A 21,184-nucleotide genomic window follows, 5' to 3' on the forward strand; every position below is an offset into this window, starting at 1 on the left:
ATACTAAAGCCATTTTCCTTCTTTGCTACTCCATCTCGTCTGAAAGCTGGGTTAACTGGGACCTAACTCCTTGTCAAAGGTACTGTGTGAGATGATTAATTAACAGCACACATGGATACAGAATTGTCATTGACAAATAGGGCTGTTAGTAACCAGCGGTTCTCCTGGAAGTGTCTGGTCGGCCCGCGAGTCTCCCTAGACCCATGTGAATTTACATGAAGGATGACCTTTGTCATCCCTTCTGTGATTGAGCTAGTTGTCACTTGAGTTAGTAAACTTGGGAGCCCCTTCATTCAAGCTGTCCTGGAATGAACAAGTTGCATGATTATAGTTTCGGAAGTTCATGAGGCGTAGACGCAATGAGCCTATGTTTTTCTGGTACAACCAAAGATGTCAGCAGGTTCTCCCATACACGGTGTGAGATAGGTACCCGCACTGGCCCGTCATTGAGCTATTGACATAATTGAGTTGGGGAGGGGAAACTGATACTGCATTTCAACCAGACACCAGTCTGTGTAGACGTTAATACGAACTATCATCCAAACACCTCTTTACCTAGACTATTCAGTGCTGCCCTTTCCCATCAGACCAAGCCTCTGGAAGCACATGACCAGACCTTCCCTTTACACCAGAAACCTCCCTCTTGAGTAATCCCCCCAGGACAGACTCCAGAAACCCCAGAATTCTTATTTTCATAATCAAGACTCTCCCCTGTCAGCCTGAACTCACCTTTTCATAAACACACGTCCCAGTGGAGGCAAATCTAGGTATTGTAAAACATGAGATTTACACAGTTTGAGATTCCCCCTTTTAAAAAAAGATACAAAATGAATAGTGCAGAGTGAGGTGTGGCTGTGACAAGTGCCCTAAGTGGTGGTCTCTGAGGCTGAATGTCCATCATCTTCCTGTTCCCCTCCTCTGTCCATCTCTGTTTGCCCACCTCTGTTTCACAATGAAATCTTGCAGCCACGAAGCTAATTTTATGAAGTGGTCAACCGGACTCCAAACTTCACCTTGAGTCTCCTGCTCTTCCTCTCTATGAGCCTCTGCCTCAGTTGGACGAATCTTCTCTTGGTGAAGAGTCAAGTTTAGTGAGAGTTTAATGCATTGGCTCAAGGTCTTGGAGCTTGTAGGGGAAAGACAAGTGGGCATTGTAGTTGAGTTGACCTCGTTTACAGCAGATTCCTCACTGTATTCTGTGTATTACCTGTGATTGCATCAGCTGGGGAGGAGTCAGCATTCAGCTTGTTCATCATGCAGTTTCCTGGGCCCTCTCCTTGCAGAACTGCTGAATTAGCACCTCTGGGGTTAGAATGCAGGGCTTTGTGTCTTAAGAGCCATCCACGTCCCATGATCTGGGCACAGAAAAGTGTGAAAACTACTGCTGTCTAGGCCCCTGAAGGCTGCTCTTAAGATGGGCTGTTTCCCTGAGAATCAAAAGATGAACAGAGGTGTCCGAGTGTATCAGTTTGCTAGGCTGCGTAACAAATGAGTACACGTGGAGTGGCTGAGAAACACAGAACCATATTCTCACTCAGTTCTGCAAGTCTGAAGCCTGAAATTAAAGTGTGCCCTGGATCGGTTCTTTCGGAGGCTTCTGAGGGAGTATATGCCCATTCCTCTTGCCCAGCTTCTCACGGTGCCCAGCGCCCCTCCATCCACCGTGACTTGTGACTCTGCATCTGTCTTCGCATGACCTTCTTTCCTCTCTGTGTGTCTGTGTTATCACGCAGCTTTCTTTTTAAAGTATTTGTTTATTTATTTGACTTCATTGAGTCTTAGTTGCAACACACGGACCTTCATTGCATCGTGTAGGGGCTTTCATCACGGCCCATGGACTCCTTGGTTGTGGTACACAGGCTCAGTAGTTGTGGCGTGTGGGCTTAGTTGTTCCAAGGCATGTCGTATCTTAGTTCCCTGACCAGGGGTCGAACCCATGTCCCCTGCATTGCAAGGTGGATTCTTAACCACTGGACAACCAGGGAAGTCCTTTATAAAGACACTAGTCATTGAATTGAGAGCCTACCCTAATCCAGTGTGACTTCATCTTAATTACCTCTGCAAAGACCCTGTTTTCAAATAAGGTCACGCTGCAAGATAGACAGGACATGTTGAAGTCCTCTTCAACCCGGGACTCCAAGCAAAGGTAGCCAGTGTGGAAAAAGGCAATGAAAAGAGAGGGATGAGCTTAGAATGGATTAAAAGCTCAAGGAGTTGATGCAGTGGACAGATGGCTTGTTCCCCTACTCTTTCTAGCACTCCACCATGTATCAATGCCTGGAGAAAGGAACCCCTGTGCATGGGCAGGATCTTGGCATCAGCAGATGGGTGGGCTGTGGTTGTGCAGTGTGGAGGGCATTCTCAGGGGGCCATGCTTGAGATATTGGTCAGGAGGCCAGAGGAGGACTAGCCCAATGAACGATAGATTCGGTTGCTAATCCCCAGGGTTTCCATTCAGTTTTGGAGAATGCACTGAGAAAGAAGGAAGAGTCCTGAGCCAGGCATTTGGGGAGATGGTCTAAGATGAGGCTGGAGGAGAAGGTATTTGCAGATTTCCAAAAGGAGAAGAATCCTGAGATCTGGAGATCGTCCTGGAGGGACTCGCACTTCTGTCTTCCCCTGTCCGCTTACTGATCAGAAAGCACTGGCTGTGTTCTGGAAGGCATGGAATTCCATCATTGGAGGAAAATGCTTTTTTTCCCCCCCTAAATTCCATATTTCTGGACAGACCCAGGTCCTCTCTGCTTACTCTTAAGATCTTTGGCGTGAAGAGTGTTGGGACTTTTTATTCCTTCATTTTCCTGCAATTAATGCTTTGTGCTTTGCACTTTGGCTGTTTTTTTTTTTTTTTTTTTCCTGCCTGGAGCACTCTCCACTCAGATCTTCCAAACATGGAGTTTGCTCAGTGTCCACCTGGGTCTTGCGGAAATGCACCCTTGTCAGGAGTGCACAGCTCCGTGAGTCATGAGCTGGTCCATCACCTTCTGCCATAGTCTTGCCGTGTTCTGTGATTGCTCTGTTTCCTTGTTTAGTACCGTCTCTTCACCTCACAGTCCGGGGGCTGCCCTGGTGATCCAGTGGTTAAGATTTCACCTCCCAGTACAGGGGGCGTGCGTTTGATCCCTGGTTGGGGAGCTGAGATCTCACATGTTTCATGGCCAAATGGAAACATACATGACCATATGTAAAATAGAGACTGGGAATTTGCTATGTGATTCAGGAAAGCCAAACCAGGGCTCTGTAACAACCTAGAGGACTGGGATGGGATGGGAGATGGGAGAGAGGTTCAAGAGGGAGAGGACATGTATATACTTAGGGCTGATTCATGTTGATGTATGGCAGAAACCAACACAGTATTGTAAAGCAATTATCCTTCGATTAAAAATAAATTAAAAAAGTTGAACAGAAGCAATATTGTAACAGATTCAATAAATACTTTAAAAATGATACATATTAAAAAAATCTGAAGAAAAAAAAAAGCTCTATCACATTCAGGCCTGTGTACTCCCTGCCCCCTCATCATGCCTGGAACAGGGACTGGTACCCAGCAGGATCTCAGGGCTAGCTTGTGTCATGGATGCTTTTAGCTGGCGAGAAAGGAATGTGTTTGCTTCTTCCAGTGAGTGGAAGCACTGCCTCTGTACCATAAAGAGAAATGCTTCAGGGGGCTTGCTCTGATGACGTCTGACGCTATAAGTATGAAGCGTAAGGCATTTGAAGGCATGCGAGGAGGAAAGCTGTTGAAACATGGGAGCAGGGAGAGATGGAGAACTGTGTCCCTGGCTCTCTCATGAGGATGGTGCCACATCAGAGGGGAGAGGAGACACGGTGGGAGAGCCAGCCAGGGCAGCAGTCTCCCCAGAGCCTTTCTGGGTGCAGCCTTCAGAGCCTGTTTCTCATCCTTGCTGCTGATGTGGGAGGATCAGGGGAAAGATGGAAGATGGAGATTGACAGCAGAGATGATTGTGTTTGGAGAACCCAGAGGGAACTGCCAAAGATGGGGGTGGGGCTTCCCTGGCTGAGACTCTGAACTTCCACTTCAGGGGGCATGGGTTCGATCCCTAGTCAGGGAACGAAGATCCTACATGCCCTGGAGTTCAGGAAAAAAAAAAAAAAAATATATATATATATATATATATATATATATATATATATATTATATCAAAGATAGATAGGGAAGAAAGAAAAGATGGAAGGAAGGCAGTGTTGACTAAAAAGATGCATGATGTGAGAGTTGTGGGTAAAGTTTTATTTGGGGCAAATGAGGACTGCAGCCTGGGAGACAGCACCTTGGATAGCTCTGAGACACTGCTTTGAAGAGGCAGCAGGGGAATGTGGAAATGTAAGACTTTGGTGAAGGGGAAGTTCAGTGCAATCAAGCGCTTATTTCATAGACGGTTTTCTGCTAGTCACAAGGAGCTGATGTCACCATGAAGCATTGAGTGACTTTCTAGACATGAAGAGAGGCAAGGATTGGGATTATGGAATCAGTTCTGCAAACACCTGACTATCTAAAGACCTGTTCCACCAGTGGAGCACAGAGTGCCTCCCTCTCCATCCTGAATGCCCTTCAGGGGGGTGTTGAAAGTCACCAGCTGCAGCAGCACAGGGTTCAATCTCGGCAGAGACAGATGGCAAATGCTCCTGTTGTTCAGTTGCTGGCAATGCTATTGGCAAGAGCCGATTTGTGGCTTATAGGAGGGCAGGAGGAAGGAAGGAAGACACCCAGGCTAAAGTGTAAATACAGGAGAGAATTACAGAGAACCAGTTCAAAAAGAAGCACCTATGGAGATTAAGTCTTGCCTCTTGGAGAATGTTAACTCTGTGAGGGCTTGAAGTTAACCCCCTGTTAAATTACAGAGGAAGAAAGAATGGCCCCAGGAGCCTGTTTTGGTTTCTTGGTGACTGTCACAGAATCCCATGTTTGGGTGGTTTATGTACAACAAAAACTTGTTTCTCACAGATCTAGAAGCTGGAGGTCCAAGGTCAAGGTGCTGGCAGGTTCAGCCCTGCTGAGGATCTGCTACCTGGTTCAACCTGGTTCACAGATGACTATTTCTTTTCTGTGTCTTCATATGGTGGGAGGCATTGTGGGGAGGGGGAGGACCTCTTTTAGGAGGGCACTAATCCTATTCACAGGTGCTCCATCCTTGTGACTGAATCACCCCACAAAGACCCCACCTCCTAACACCACCACATAGGTCAGAATTTCAGCCTATGAATTTGGTGGTGGGAACACAAACATTTAGACTGCAGCAGAGCCTGGGTGAGTTTCTTAAGGAGAAAAAGAGATTTGCTGGCATATCTGGGACTTAAGTGCTTGTCCCCAGAACCCTCACCTTTTCCCCTTCTCCTTGTGCCTTTAAAGTGGGTGGAAGAGCACTGGCATCAATTAATGCCTACCAGGTGCCAGGCATGGATATATGAGTGCATGCTCAGTCATACAGTCATGTCTTGACTCTTTGAGACCTCATGGACTGCAGTGCACCAGGCTTCTCTGTCCATGGAATTTTCCAGACAAGGGTACTGGAGTGGGTTGCCATTTCCTTCTCCAGGGCATCTTCCCAACCCAGGGATCCAACCAGTGTCTCTGGCACTTCCTGCATCAACAGGTAAATTCTTTACCACTGTGTCACCTGGGAAGCCCTCCAGACATGAATGCCAATGATTAATTAGGTCTTCAGGCTGCAGGAGAAAGGTTTAAGGGGAAAGACTGGTGATCCCACTGGACATTGATGGGGTTCTGTGACAGCAGGTAGAATCCAGGGATCCAGTCTGGGAGGAAGGGGAAACCATCTGATGGAATTCAACAGCAGCAGTGAGAGAACAGGAGAGCGGGTGGGTTTCGGGGCAGGTTGGGTTGGTAGCTTGAAGGCCAGCCTGTGAAACTGAGAGGGGACCGTCTCCTTCAATCACTGCTCTGATGAGATCTGACCTGGACTTTGCTCCTGAGCAGTGAACTCAGAGGCTGCTGAGAGTCCCTGAGTGACAAGGAGGGGACTGGCCCACCAGGACACACAGGTGGCTGGTTAAAGACTGAAGGGAGGGGAATCCTGAACAGGGCAGCCAGCTTCCGGAGGGAGGGGGCGCACACACTTCGGGGGTGGGGTGTGGAGCAGCAGGACAGAGACATTGCTTTCCTAGGATTTCTGTGGAGGCATTTTGGGCAGGACTTTAGATATCAAAGGGCTTCCCTTGTGGCTCAGCTAATAAAGAATCCACCTGCAATGCGGGAGACCTGGGTTTGATCCCTGGGTGGGGAAGATCCCCTGGAGAAGGGAAAGTCTACCCACTCCAGGATTTTGGCCTGGAGAATTCCACGGACTGTATAGTCCATGAGGTCATAAAGGGTCGGACATGACTGAGTGACTTTCACTTCACTTTAGATATTAAAATTGGATTGAATTCCACTTCGTCCTGTGAGCTTTTCTTCTGCACTGATTCTGTGCAAACCCTGCAGGGAATGACCTGAAAGCATGTTTCTTCCTTGCAATGAACACAAAATGTCATTTCTTTTGACATTTAGGGTAACAATGTAGCTTCATGATTTCCATGAAAAGCACATCATTTGAGAATGAATTGGCCCACATTAGTAGGTAGGATGATCTGAACTGCACAGAGCTCTTAGAACAAGAGAGGATGTCATAGTTTAGGAAACTGAAGTGAAAGCCCTATTACCCTCAACCTGGTTGACTTGGGTGATGGTGAAGTTGACTTGGGTGGGCTGGCCCTTGACTGCATCCATCACAGGCTTCAGACCACAGGGCCAGTACCCTGTGCTACACAGCACAGCGCAACACATTAACTCATGAGATCTCCACACCCCTGCTTCTCCCTTGCTCTCAGAATCCAGCATTTCCACTCCTGATGAGCAGCACATACTTTCTGAGACTGGACAATGCCCACATTTGGAAATGAAACCTATCTGCTTTCACTGAATGGTTGGCTTTTCCTTCATGCCTGTCTTCTTGCAGACCCATTTTGAGCTAGGAAATATCTCTTCCCCATCTTGCAGTTGCTGTTCAGTCGCTAAGTCATGTCTGACTCTTCGTTACCCCACGGACCACAGCACACCAGGCTTCCCTGTCCTCCACCATCTCCCAGAGTTTGTTCAAACTCATGTCCATTGAATCGGTGACGCCATCCAACCCTCTCTTTCTCTGTCGTCCCCTTCTCCTCCTGCCCTCAGTCTTTCCCAGCATCAGGGTCTTTTCTAATGAGTCAGCTTTTCTGATCAGGTGGCCAAAGTGTTGGAGCTTAAACTTTATCATCAGTCCTTCCTATGAATATTCAAGGATGATTTCCTTTAGGATTGACTGGTTTGATCTCCTTAGTGTCCAAGGGACTCTCAGGAGTCTTCTCCAACACCATAGTTCGAAAGCATCAATTCTTTGGTGTTCAGCCTTCCTTATGGTCCAACTCTCACATCTTGTGGGGGCATAATCAAATATCCATTGGCTTCCATGGAGACCACTGGCCAGCCCTCCTACTCGCTTCCCAATTCCCTAATCTAACTTGATGGAGTTTGTGGGGGTTCATTTAAGCACCAGAAGCTGGGCTATCATTGTTACATGTGCTAGCCACGACTTGTACTGTCTGGGTATAGGAGGGAGTGGGGAGAGAGAGAGAGAGAGAGAGATGAGTAGTATAAGCACAGAGAAAGACTTTTATTCTATTACCAAGACAATATAATTCAAGAGTGGCTGCAGAGCAATTGGAAACTAAGGAATGGGAAGCAATGCACTTACAGTAAAATGTCAAAGTATAATGAAACAGGAGAACAGCACTGCTTTATGACACAGCCAAGTCACAGGCAGGTGGCAGCCATAAATATGTATATAAATAACAATATGGATAAAATGTCAGGCCTTCCAGCTGGCTTGGTTAAAGCACTTTAGTAATATTCTATTTAGGGTAACAATGTGGCTTGACAATTTCTACGAAAAACACATCATCTGAGAATGAATCAGCCCACATTAGTAGGTAGGTAACCTGAAGTGAGTTCTTAGAACAAGAAAGGGTGCCTGATTGGTCCTCGTCTTACCTAGAACAGCTGATTGCTTCATATCGCGTGAAGTTAACTTGTGTGCATGCTCAGTCGCTCAGTTGTGTCTGACTCTTTGGGACCCCATGGATTGTAGCCCGCCAGGCTCCTCTGTGCATGGGATTCTCCAGGCAAGAACACTGGAATGGGTTGCCATTTCCTCCTCTAGGGGATCCTCCTGACCCAGGGCTCGAACCCATGTTTCTTAGGTCTTCTGCGTTGGCAGGCAGATTCTATACCACAGAGCCACCTGGGAAGAGAGGTTATCTTGGTTTTCTGGCAATGGAATGCAAATGTTTGCTTTCCCTGTTACTCTATTATCAGTAACACATACAAGCGATAAGTAGTTGATGTCCTAGACCTGGGGTCATCCCTATAGAAGGTGCCACTCAATTTCTTTATGCATTCACTCAACTAAATGTTTTGAGCCCTTTCTATGTTGCTGAGGATCTAAAAGAGAGCAAAATATGTATACTCTTTTTTATAAGATTACAGAAGGTCTAGTGGGAAAAAAAAAAACCTGATGAAATAATCTCAAAAATAAATGTACAATTGTAGTAGTCATACAAGCGACAAGTTCCATTTGGGTTGGTCAGGGAGGGCTTTCTGAAGGAGGTGATGTTTGAGTTGACATCAAAAGGTGAAAAGGTATTAAGCAAAGAGGGGTGATAAAAGCATTCCAGATGGTAAGACTGGCATGTGCAAAGGGCCTGTGGTAGGGAGGGAAGTGTGAGAGAGGTCCTTAAACTGGAGCTGAAAAGTGGTCCAAGTCTGTTTAAAACTTGTAGGGGGCAGACAGGGTGTCACAGATTGTGATCATGAGTTATGACTTTGATCCAAGAATGAGAGTTCATCGGAGGGCATTGTTGCTATTGTTCAGTAGCTCAAGTCATGTCCGAATCTTTGCAAGCCCATGGACTGTAGCACAGCAGGCTCCTCTGTCCTCCACTATCTCCCTTAGATTGCTCAAGTTCATGTCCATTGAGTCGGTGATGCTATCTAACCATCTCATCCTCTGCCTTCTCCTTCTCCTCCTGCCTTCAATATTTCCCAGCATCAGGGTCTTTTCCAGTGAGTCGGCTCTTCCCATCAGGTGGCCAAAGTATTGGAGCTTCAGCTTTAGCAACTGTCCTTCTAATGAATATTCAGGGTTGATTTCCTTTAGGGTGGCTTTATAGTGTCAGACTTCTCACCACCAGACACATCCGCAGCTGAGTGTCCTTTCTGCTTCGGCTTAGCCACTTCATTCTTACTGGAGCTGTTTCTCCACTGTTCTCCAGTAGCACGTTGGACACCTTCCGAGGAGGTGGGAGGCATCTTCCGGGGTCATGTCTTTTTGTCTTTTTATACTGTCCATGGGGTTCCAGCGACAAGAATACTGGAGTGAGTTGCCATTCCCTCCTCAGTGGGACTGTGTTTTGTCAGAACTCTTTACTATGACCTGACTTTCTTGGTTGGCCCCACATCACATGACTCATAGCATCACTGAGTTACGCAAGCCTCTTTGTGTTGAGGCTGTGATCCATGAAAGGGCCATTAAACATTACATATAGACCTAGGACTGAGGAGGGAGCTGGGACCAGATCTCCTCGGAGCCATTGTGTTCATACTGTAGTCACCTGGGAGCTCTAGGAAGGCAGAAGCTGCTTTGCTCTATAGATACCACATACGCTTTCATAAACATAAGCATCCATTTTATACGAATCACTAGTCAAGCCGCTCACACACACACACACACACACACACACACACACACACACAAGGGAGCATCCTTGCCCTTGAGAAATTTGAAGGCTAATGGGAGAATTCCATGGACAGAGGAGCCTGGTGGGTGCAGAGAGTCAGACACGACTGAGCGCCTAAGACTTTCACTTTCAATGAGGTAGAGGTCATCTGTAACCAGTGATTTAAATATCAAGCATTTTGGTGAAATTAGAATGCACAGAGGAGGGCCTATAACCTTATGGATCACTTCCTAGAGTGGAAGTTCTCCGAACAGAATCTTCAGAGGAGGGATAGAAGTTGTCCCTCAAAAAAGGCAGGGAGGAAGCGTTGCTGTCTCAGCAGGGAGAATGTTATGATTAAGAAAACCGCAGTCAGTGGCAAGTGGGGAAGGCCGCTGGGGTCGGTAGACGGAATGCTGGTGATGGAGATGGGGCGTGCTCCCAGGGTGGACCTCTGTGATCAGTGTCTTCCCGGAGCCTCCTAAAACTGTATCTTTTCACTAGAAGGTAGCCTCCCATGCTTTTACATCCAAATTCATGTTTTATCCTTTTCCCCTCACCCTATTTCCCAATCATATGTGTGTATTATAGGCTCTTATACATATAATCAAGTTGAATTCATACATCCAGAATTGCCATGCATTTGAGGAAGAGTGAATGAAAGCCACCTTTTGGATTATACTCTCTGCCTTGATGTGTGAAGGCAAGCTACACAGAGATGCGGGAAACTGACTGGTTAGATCAAGAAACTAAAAAGACAGAATACCATCCATAACTCAAACGTCTACTCAAAAACAAGTATGTGGGTGGAGCTTGAGATACGATAGAGGAATGAGGTTCTGCCTCAGCTGATCCAGTCATTGTCGCACCCATGCATTTCCACCAGGAACACGTGCAATTGCCAATCTGTATTTTCTTCTTTCTGACCTTCCTTTTGACCTTCTGGGTCCCAGGGAAGTCCTCCAGACAAGGATGGACCCAGGACAGTTCCACCAGGGACTGCCGTGTTGATGACTGTCCTCTCTGTATGGGGTCAGCCCTTGGCCAACCCCTTTCCCATAGAAAAGTCCTTGTTTCCGTGTTTTGCTCACAGATTCATTAATTTATTCAGTAGTGATTTGTGGGGCACAAATTATGTGACAGATGTGATACAGTGAACAAGACAGATGTTGTCTCCACCATCTTAGAGCTATATATCTAGAAGGGCTATGTTTTAGCTTTGAATTGAAATGGGACTATATCTTTCAAATGAATAGCTGCAATCAAGTATTAGGAGCAGTTAGAAGGCAATGGCACCCCACTCCAGTACTCTTGCCTGGAAAATCCCATGGATGGGGGAGCCTGGAAGGCTGCAGTCCATGGGGTCGCTGAGGGTCGGACACGACTGAGCGACTTCATTTTCACTTTTCACTTTCATGCATTGGAGAAGGAAATGGCAACCCACTCCAGTGTTCTTGCCTGGAGAATCCCAGGGACGGGGGAGCCTGGGAGGCTGCCGTCTATGGGGTCACACAGAGTCGGACACGACTGAAGTGACTTAGCCTAGCCTAGATTTTTAAATAATTTAATCGATTGATCTGTGGCTGTCCTGGGTCTTTGTTGTAGCACGGCCTTTTCTCTAGTTGCAGCGCGCAGGGAAGACTCTAGCTGTGGTGCCCAGCCTTCTCACTGTGGCGGCTTCTCTTGTGGAGGACAGACTCCAGAGAGAGGGGCTTCAGTAGTTGTGGCACACAGGCTCAGTAGTTGTGATGCCTGGGCTTAGTTGCTCTGAGGCATCTGGGATCTTCCTGGATCAGGGATCGAACCCCTGTCTCCTGCATTGGCAGGCGGATTCTGTAGCATTGAGCCACCAAGGAAACCCAGGAACAGTTAGATTTTAATTGGAAAATCTCTATTCTGAGCCCCCCATCTACCAAAGCATTAGGTTTTAGCTAAAATACATTTTGTTTGTTTTTCCCCCCCTTTGGAACATCCAAAGATGCTTTCCTCCCATCCTTCACCCTCTTTGTATTTTGATATGTCACATCTTTTGAATAGCTTTCTTCTTCCAGCTCTTTGGAATGTCTTTTGTTTTTTTTTTAAATCTAGCTTTGTTTTCTCTGCAGGAATTTAACAGACCTCAGAGCTGTTGGCGAGGAAATATTAAATATTTATACAGATGGGCATTTTGTTTGGATGATATAAGAGATCGTATTCACACTTTAACGCATGCTAATAATTAACATTATTGAGAGTATGGGCCAGTGTGCAGTCTAAGATTCATTTCCTTCTTTGATTCTTACAACAACCCTATTAAGTCAATATCATTAACATCCCTGTTTTGGAAATGTCAAACCGAATCCCTTTTATTGAGGGCAAGTTCAGCTTCGTGGGCATGTTCCCTGTATGTTCACGTGGGTCCCTGTGCTTTGAAGGACCCCAGATGTTGTCTAAATCTCTGCTTGGGGTTCTTAATGATTTTTAAATTATTCTTAATAATTCAAAGAATTTGAATATGCTTAATACATTTTTAATATGGTGCCCCGCATTTCCTTCTTGCACCAGCCCTGGGAATTCTATAGCTGGTCCTGATTAAGGGGCAGGGGCAGAGGCAGAGGTCCATGCAGGGTTGATCCAACCCCAGAATCTGTTCCTTTAAGAGCTCCCCTACATGAGGGCTTGCCCCCCAACCCCAATATTTCATATCATGGAAGGGCCTCTCCTAGAGAAATCCAGAAGATACCTGCTTCAGTCTCCAGCTAGTGGGTGGATTCTCATTGTGACGGGAATCACCTTTGAATGTATCGTCAGTACATCTGTTGTGTTGATATAGCACTTGTTTTATGGGCCTGGATTAATTCCAGTGTAAACACAAAGTACTCAGCTGAAAAACTGTAAACAGAAAACACGCCAGCGTGCATCTCCAACTCCCAGTAGCGTCTGCCAAGGGCCCGACTCCCTCCACACGTGATCCTGTTTGGTGTCAGAAAACCCTGGTCTTGTCTGCTCAGAGTAGAGATTTCCTAATTGGTTTTAGGATCTGGAGGCGGGGCAAGGTGGCTGGGAGAACACACCTCGACTTGCATTCCTTCCCCTCCTCCACCTGTCTGGGTACCACTGGCTGATCACCCTGGGATGCTCTACCTCTTGAGAGTGATGCAGATCTACAGACCACCGTGAAGTTCTCTGCTCATGGAGGGCCTTAGAGATCATGAGCAGGGAGCAGAAATTGGCTCTGGGCCTTCTGTTTAAGTCCCCTGTGCCAGGGCATGGCTACATTGGCCTGGAGGAAGGGGTTGTTGTTGTTCAGTCGCTAAGTCATGGCCAAGTCTTTGCCACCCCATGGACTGCAGCACGCCAGACTCCTCTGTCCTTCGCTATCTCCCGGAGTTTGCTCCAACTCCTGTCCTTGAGAAATGATGCCATCTAGCCATCTTGTCCTCTGTCACCCCCTTCTCCTCCTGCCTTCAATCTTTCCCGGTGTCAGGGTCTTTTCCAGTGAGTCAGCTCTTCACATCAGATGGCCAAAGTATTGGAACTTCAGCTTCAGCATTTGGTCCTTTTAACCACCGGTAATTCATCTTCTGAGAGAGATGCCTTTTTATAATATAATGCAAACAGTGGCATCATGCCTACGGCTATTCAGGGGGTCAGCAACAGACCTACGGATCATCAAGTAGCAAACACCATCTTCATGTCCGTGTCCTGGGCCCCTGGCCCCCTGACAACAGTGACCTAATTCTTACTTCCCAAATGACAACATCAAAATAAAGGTTGTCAGTCTCATTGTCATGGCATTAGGATCGCATGAGTGGAAAACACACGGGCATACACACATTTATTCAAGTACAAATATACCTCACTTTATATTCTTCCCTCCTGTTTACTTAAATGGAAAAGGGGCCTGATTTCTTGATGCTGTGAACTTGAGGATGTCCCTGGGGCTCTGGGCCTCTGTTTGTTGGCCTTCAATCTGGTTTTCATTGTGAATATTCTTTGCAAAGTGTTTTCATCTCATAGCAGAGATGAAATCTCCTTTCCGCGGTTCAAGGAACTTGTCTCTGTTGCCCTCTTCCTCTCCCCTTTCTTCATATCCTCAGCCTGACAAGGGCCCTTCCTGGTTTTCCCAGAAACATCTGGAAGCAAATTCCTCCCTGGGTGGCTGCAGTCAAGTTGGTTATCCTAATGAGTACATGGCCTCCCACCCAGCAGTCACAATGATTTCAATTAAAAGAAATAAAAAACTTTCAGTGGTTAAGATCAACATCTTTAAGGCTTCCCAGGTGGCCCTAGTGGTAAAGAATCTGCCTGCCAATGCAGGACACACAAGAGACCTGGGTTCAATCACTGGGTCAGGAAGATCCCCTGGAGAAGGGAATGGCTACCCACTCCAGTATTCTTGCCTGGAGGACTCCGTGGACAGAGGAGCTTGGCGGGCTGCAGTCCATGGGGTCACGAAGAGTCAGACACACCTGAGCACATGTACCTGCACAGGAAGAAGACGAAATCTTGAAGGTGGCTGGAGGAAGACTGACATCGTCGCTATGATCCGCAGACCTCTATAGCTTCAGTACCTCCCTCCTCCTTTCTCATGGCCAGCCACGCAGACGCCCCTAGGTCCCCCCAATAATCATGATGTCGCTGCCACAGGGCATCTGCACATGCCTTTCTGGCTGCCTGCGATGCTCAGTCCCCAGTCCCCACCCTAACCCTTGACTCATTCTTATAGTCAACCTTCTTTGGATCAGACATCACTGCACTAAGGATATACCCTCTGATTTAACTCTTCAAACCAGAATAAGACTTCTTGTTCTAGGTTCTAACTAACTTTCTGTACTTTTCTTCCTGTTGTACCCAATGCATCTCTCCCACCAGGTCATGGGTATTTTAAAGGTAGAGATATTGTGTCTTCAGCACCCCAGTGCATCCTTGGAACCTACCTCTAACAGTCACGAATGCAGGGATTGTCTGATTCCAGGGCTTGCCACCTTCCCCCGGGGTTGGCTGGGTCACTGGTTCAGTCTACGCTGTGCCCAGATGCTCGCTTCCTCACAATGGGGAGCATCCATTTCTCAAAGCTCCCCTTGTCCATTTTCTGAAAAAGTAAGTGTCTTATATTGATGTTTGCTCCCTTACTTCCCTTTCAAATTTATTTGTTCATCATCTTTTCAGACCAGACCTCCTTGACCCCTCCATTAAAATCAGACCCTCTGCACATTCCTGTATACCCCGTTCCCCTTCATCTGACATGCTGTCGTATCACTCACTTATCTGATGCACTATATAGTTATGCTTTTTTTTTTTGTTTGTGTTTGTCTTTCCCCACTAGATGTCAGCTCCATCAGGGCAGATATTTTAGTCTGTTTTGACTATCGCGGTATGTGACAGAGTAGGCATTAATTGTTTCTTGAATAATTAAAACAGTGGATGCATGGATGGGTACACAGGTGGACAGATGAATGGATGGATGGATGGAAGGATGGGTAGGTGGATGGATGGATGGACAAATGAATGGATGCTTCTTTGGGTGGATGGACAGACAGATGAATGGATGTATGAGAGTATGTATGTATGTATGTATGTATGGACAAATGAATGGATGGGTGAGTGTGTAGATGGATAGATGGATGAATGGATGGATGGACAAATGAGTGGATGGATAGATAAGTGAGTGGGAGAATGGATACATTTGGCCTTGAGTTTTAATATCAGTAGTCATCTCTAATTTCTAGATTCTAGATTTGTGGATAAACACCAATCATTATTATATTTTGAGACAGACTTTCTGGGGCAAGTCCAAGATACCATTTTGCTTCACTTGGTGTGAGCAATTACCTGGCGCTTGCCATTCTGTGCAAAAAAGATATTTGTTTCTGTTCTCCCTTTCTTCTCTGGCAACTTGAATATTGTGGGTGAAGTAAGAATTCCCCAAGATCTGCTGGAGTGGATACATATAAAAACCAAGCCACAGATTATTATACATTTCATGTTGCCAGATGAAAGCATTTCATCTAGGTTGTGGAAGCATTTAAAATTTCAGCTGTTAATTGGAAAAGTTATTGATATGGCAGCCGTTCAGCTTGGATTCGGAAGGACAATTCTAGTTTCAAATATTCTACTGTGTTGTGTCTGTAAATCAAGTAAATGACCTAGAAATTGCAATATTTTGGCATTCCAAATTATTGCTTGCACCTGGAAATAACACAAACAACAGAAAAAAATCTTTCCCAAATCCAAATTGGTTTCGAAAATATAATCAGCATAGTTTTCAGACATATCTCTTATTCGAGTCCATTTTCTTTCAAACCATTATAGGCCACAATATAGCCACATTTATTTATAACTTTTATCACCCTACTGAATGGCTTTTGTTTTCTCCTGAAAACTTGTTAAAGGGAAGAATCATGTTTAAATGGTGTATTGGTTGAATCCTGTTGAGTAAGTAATTGAAAAGTCAACTGAAAATAGTTTTTGAAGAAAGGTATGTGTGATCTCACTTAGGAATTCAGGAGGCGAAGCTGTGTTGTGTGTGTGTTAGTTGCTCAGTCCTGTCTGAGTTTTTGTGACCCCGTGAATTGTAGCCCGCCAGGCTCTTCTGTCCATGGAATTCTCCAGGCAAGAATACTAGAGTGGGTAGCCATTCCCCTTCTCCAGGGAATCTTCCTGAGTCAGGAATCGAACCCAGGTCTCCTGCATTGCAGGCAAATTCTTTACCACTTGAGCCGCCAGGGAAGCCCAAAGCTAATTTAGACAGTTTAGCAATTCAGCATCAGTAATGTTTCAAATTTTTGCTATATTTCTACTCTGCCATTCTGCTACTCTCATTGTGTCTACCCTCTTAGATGGACATTCCTCCTGGTCCCAAGATAGCTGCTACTGCTAAAGACATTACACAAGATGATAACACTTCAGAGGAGAGTAGGAAATGACCCTTTTGGATTTTTCTTCTTATGAAAAGCTCCCTAGCAGCCCTTTCACCTCTTCCGGAGATTTTTTTCCCCCTGACATCACATTCCAGAAATATTTTTCCCCTGACATCATATTGGCCAGATTATTGTTTGGTTTTATCACTTAACAAAAGAAATGAGACCCTTAAGAGTAATGACTTAAAGCAGTGTTTCTCATACTTGAACATCCTTCACAATTCCCTGGAGAGCCTGAGAAAACCTCGAATACTGGACCCGACTCTCAGAATTTCTGAATTCAGTAGGTTTGGGGTGGGGCCCAAGATTCTGCATGTTTAAGTTCCCACATGATGCTGATGCTGCTGGTCGCAGAGCAACATTTTGAGACCCATAGACACAGAGCAATCCAGATTTATCCCCTTTGGCACTGGGGAGAAGTTCAGCTTCCTTGAAGGGTGTGGATGTCAGGAGGTGAGTGAAATATTTGGGTATCTGTCAGCCAGAAAATTACCTCTTGTTTAGTTACCCAAAAGCATCTGACATAATTGACGTCTTACAACAGTAACCTGATATTTCACGTGGTTAGTTAGTAAGAGCTGGCTGAGGGTGAACTTGAATTTGGAGATTGAATTTTGTCTAAATGTGGACCTGCCACCATTCAAAGGCTTACCACTTATATTCAACTCACTGTAGTAGTTCCATTTGATTTGTGTGTGCTTATTTTTCCGAGAACTGTAAGTTTCATTGCATTCATTGGGTTGAACAGATATTTCGGATGCTGGTGTGATAATGCATGAATAGAAGGTGAGAAATTGGGACACACAGTGGTTAAGAGTTTACCTACATCCTTGTCAGTAATAAGTCTGGTGTTAGATCTATATCTAGGCTCTCTTAATGTCTCTTAATCTCTGAGATCCAGAGGACACAAGCATTTGGCAGTTTGTGAGTATGCTCAGACGCCTCCCCAGAGGGTCTCCTTCTTCCTTCTGATCTTCTCATTAGCTTCTTCAGCCCACCTGTGAGGTGGACACATGGCCAAGAGGATTAGGGAAAGGACCCGTGATGACTTTTTCCACTTACACACTCGTGGACATGCCAGTGAGCCATGAGCAAGATAGAAGCATGGACGTCTTCTCTTAGGGACTCCTTTGGGTCCGTCATGCACCCAAGAATGTGGAGGGTTCCCCCACAGCCTTTGGAGAGGAGCAAGTGGTCCAAGACCAAAGTGAGTCTTCAGTTCGTACACATCAATTGTTCGGCACTCAGCCTTCTTTATGATCCAACTCTCACATCCATATATGACAAATGGAAAAAATCATAGCTTTGACTATCCAGACTTTTGTCAGCAAAGTGATGTCTCTACCTTTTCATACACTGTCTAGGTATTCTCATCTTACATATTAAAGATAAAGAGCTGAGACACAGGACACATCGGCATCTTGGTTTGGGTCCCTCAAAAGGTGATTGGGTTGCTCTTCAGCCCAGTGAATCAGAATCCCTAATGATGAACTGTGGGACTGTAATTTGCAAAAGGTAACCCAGACAACTCTGATCTACACAGAGATATGAGAATCCCGGGCCTGGAGTGTTCAGTGTTACCTGTTATCTACTCATAAAGGTGTCTTCTTGCACAACAAGAGTCTCTCTGGGTAGTCAACTAAGCAGTTTTATTATTTTTTAAAACATGACAGACTGAATAACAGAGAACAGATATCTCTCTAACAAATCTCATCATTCCAATTTTAAGTGGAAAATGTATCAGCTCCACTTTCTGATCCTGGGCTTAGGTTGGAGTTAACCTCCTCGGGGACTTTTTTTTTCCAGCCCTGGGCTGAGCAGACAGGGAGCAAAAGGCTCCTGGTTTTAAACAAGGAGGGTTGTCTGGGTCAGCCATAGACTTAAGCTGCCAAAAAGCTAGCCCGATTGTCATTTGCCTCTAATAAAAGTCATTTTTGTGGAACAAAATCCCTACCAGCATTACTCTACAGCGTTGTGTATGGAAATAATGCTGTTGGTTTTTGCTTTTTTTGCCAGACCTCTGCTATCTAATAATGGTAATAAAGGTTAAATTAAGTGAGCGCTTATTCTGTGCCAGGCTAACCTTTCTGAGTGCATTATCTCATTTAATTCACACACAGCCCTGTGAGGCACATACTAATGTTTGCATTTTCCTGGTAGGAAAAGAGGAGCTTAGTTTAAGGACAGTCGCCCCAGGTCATCCAGTGGGTAGGGGAGTCTAGATGTGAAGTTTGCTAAATCTTAGGCCCTCTTGTGTTCCTCTGAACCTCACAAAGAAGGCAGGGTTCAGATTATTTGGGATGGATCATTGCCTTGGATTTTCGCTCTGCACACACTGGCCATGCAGATCTGCAAAACGGCAACGGTGAACCTTACCTGCCCTCACAGGCAGGACAGGAAAATGAGCATCTTTGTGAGGCTTGGGCAGAGGTTCTCTATCAAGAAAAGTAAGGTGAAAGTCACTCAATCCTGTTTGCGATCCCATGGACTACAGCCCTCCAGGCTCCTCTACCTCTGGATTCTCCAGGCAAGAATACTGGAGCGAGTTGCCTTTTCCTACTCCAGGGTATCTTCCCAACCCAGAGATCAATCCCGCATCTTCTGCATTGCAGGCAGATTCTTTACTGTCTGAGCCATGAGGTATGCACTCTCCATCAAGGGAACTGTATTATTATCTGGTTGTACACAGAGTGTTCACTTGGGGACACCACCCTTCTGGAGGAATGAGAATGGATTAGAACAGGGAATGACCAAGATGGTGGAATGAGCTGGGTGTATGTGCACCTAAGTAGGGCTGGAGACACTGATGCTCCTTGACCCCAAAAGTGACTCATCTGATCTGCAGATATTATACACAGCAACTCCTGGTGCTCCCAGGACATTTAGGAAAGCAGACAGGGCAGAAAGCAGGAAGTTAGGACAGTTAGGAAAGGCATTAGAAAAGCAGAAGTGAACAAAGAGGGTTTCTATTCATTAATATTTCACAAACAGTGACCATCACTATGTAGATTATTTAAAATTGTGATGTGAAGGATAAGTCACATGAGTATATAACAGAGTCGGCCACAGAATTGTTTCTTAAAAAAGAAATCAGACTTCTTCAAGCCCCAAAGTGCTCAAAGTAGGGTTATAGCTCAAGCACGATTAGAAAAGCAGGGAGAACTTTCTAAGCAACCCCCCAGTCCGACCTGCCAGGTGATCTTGAAGTAGAGATCACAGGCTAAAGACAGACTACTGCTGTGCACACTCGTCACAGGGGCCCCCTTGTACCCAAGGCTCATAGGTTGCATGATCTCCAAGGTCAGCCCTCGAGTCTGGAGATTTTGTGTGTCTGCCTTCTGGTGCTTTCTTAAAGGCAAGCACTTTGGATGGAGAGGATGATAGAGCATAACAACCACAGTGGTGGGGAAACCCCAAATGCCCAGAGAGGACATTCAACCCCTAGAATATTAGAGAAGGCAGTATAATATAATGGGTGAGAACATGGATTTTGGAATCAAATCAATGCTGGTTCAAATCCCAGTTCTGTCCTTAACTAGCGGTGGGATCTTGGGCAAGATAATTCAACAGTAAAAATGTGGTGTGATAAAAAGAGTGACCTTGCTAGGGTGTTTGAGGATTAAATGGGATTGTGTACCTACAGAAAAGTGGAGACAGGAACTCCGGTCTGTCTGTGCTGAAACCCCACATCCTCCAGACAACTTGTGGGCAGCATCCTTCCCGCCCTGACTTTATCCCTTTGGGAACCACTGTTGTCCAGCCTGACTTGAGTCTCTTAAAAGAATCCTCCTTTGTTTTCTGAGAGCTCAGTCTACCGCCGAAGTAATGAGCCTGATCTGACTCAGCCCAAGGATCCTGGCCATTGAACTTGACTTAGTGTGTCCAATAATTCATACATTTTGAATAACAGGTTCTGGCTAAGAGGAAAAACTTGCACTGAATCCGACGCATTCACAGCAAGCGAAGCAGGAGTAAAATGCCTAATTCCGGCTTGTTAGCCGCTGAGCTTCTGAGGACAGCATCAGCTTAGCCGCTTGCAAATAAGCGAGCATCGGAGAAGTTGGTTGAGCTGGCGGGAATATAACAAGCTGTGTATGAAAACCTTGGGATTAAATCTCCATAGCCAAATTGCTCGGTGCACAGGATCAAAAGCGCTGCAAGGGGAGTGAGACAATGCACTGGCTCCCTTCTGCACGCCCGCCCGACCTTTCCCGGCAGGAACACCCCGAAGAGCATGTGCTTTGGCGCCTTATCAAAAAATAAGGCTGCGCTGTAGATTATAATTAAAACAATAAATTCTTCTCCCTTGCGTGTCTCCCGATTAGAAAGTTGATACTCTGTCAAGCAGCTGGGGAGATAAACTCTCGCTGCTTCTCATACTCACCACACTGCTTATTTTTGAGATCCTCTGATGGTGGTTTTTGTTTTTTTTTTTAATGACAAGTTGCAAATAACACCTTGGAGTTTCTTTCCTTTGATTTCTCTATCACGCTATTGACACTGATACTCAGGGA

The 21,184-nt window shown here is 45.7% G+C and overlaps 1 protein-coding gene across 16 annotated transcripts in view; it reads left to right on the forward strand.

Annotated features, from left to right (window-relative positions):
• The window catches only part of RBFOX1 (RNA binding fox-1 homolog 1), a 2,439,741-nt gene that overhangs the window by 2,159,996 nt on the left and 258,561 nt on the right, over positions 1 to 21,184 (forward strand). The window lies entirely within an intron of this gene.

This window comes from Bos indicus, chromosome 25 (assembly GCF_029378745.1).
Source record: "Bos indicus isolate NIAB-ARS_2022 breed Sahiwal x Tharparkar chromosome 25, NIAB-ARS_B.indTharparkar_mat_pri_1.0, whole genome shotgun sequence".
NCBI lineage: Eukaryota > Metazoa > Chordata > Mammalia > Artiodactyla > Bovidae > Bos > Bos indicus.